This window comes from Phaseolus vulgaris, chromosome 6 (genome assembly GCF_051622355.1).
Source record: "Phaseolus vulgaris cultivar YP4 chromosome 6, ASM5162235v1, whole genome shotgun sequence".
In the NCBI taxonomy this organism is placed as follows: domain Eukaryota; kingdom Viridiplantae; phylum Streptophyta; class Magnoliopsida; order Fabales; family Fabaceae; genus Phaseolus; species Phaseolus vulgaris.
The window spans coordinates 14,133,182-14,134,141 of NC_143503.1; the positions used below are offsets into that span (position 1 = coordinate 14,133,182).

Genomic DNA, 960 nt, shown 5'->3' on the forward strand with positions numbered 1-960 from the left:
TTACCAGTAATATGATCGATGGCACCTGAGTCGAGAATCCAAGGACCAAGAGAATTGGAGTGAGTAAAGCCAACAAAAGGTGTATCTGAATGTGTAACAGAAGCAATGGAACCAGAGTTCTGACGATCCTCATACCATTTAAAAAATTCATTGAAAATTGCAAGTTGGCCTGAGATATCAGATGAAGTAGGATCCATAGTAGAAGGTTGCACAGGAAAATTTTGGGCAATCACAACGAATCTAAGAGGACGACCTTCTAAGGCATAACACCGATCAATTTTGTGGCCAAGTTTGCCATAATGGTCACACTTGTGACGCCCTTTGCCCGACTTGGAAGGTAAAGTACGATCATAACCCTGAAAGATTAAAGCAGAAGAGTCATCAAGTACAAAAGGTATATTAGTGATGTGTTTACCTGACACACACAAAAGGGTAGAACAACTAGAAGTAAAATCGAGAACAACGGGAGATCCTAAAATCTTATCATGGACATGAGAATAATCATCAGGAAGGCCATGTAAGTCCAATAATATAAAGAACTTGGATCCTTGCTTTAGTTCTTGAGAAGGAGTGGAGGCAGGAGACAATAATTCATTAAAATCATGAAGAATAACATGTAGTTTACCCAAATATTCATCCATTATATCATCAAGATGTTTGGGAGAAACAACAATAAGGAGATTTTGACACACACCATAAAGACGTTAGAGTATCATTGGTGTATAATAATTTTGCCTTGTTTCGAAACTTCTGAAAATGTCTCAAAAACACCAAAAATTTGTTTTAAAGATGAGTGAATAGTAGATTTAATAACAATGCATAATTGAGCATCAATTTTCAACCAACTAGAAGCATCATCTATATAAACATTGCGAACACATTGGGTAAGATGATCAACATAATATTGACTCTTAAGCCATAATTTAATATCTGAGGCCCAAGTATCATAATTAGTTTCAT

At 35.9% G+C, this 960-nt stretch overlaps 1 pseudogene; it reads right to left on the reverse strand.

The window, feature by feature from the left end:
- Positions 1-641, reverse strand: LOC150027171 (uncharacterized; annotated as a pseudogene).
- Between the last annotated feature and the right edge of the window lie 319 nt (positions 642-960).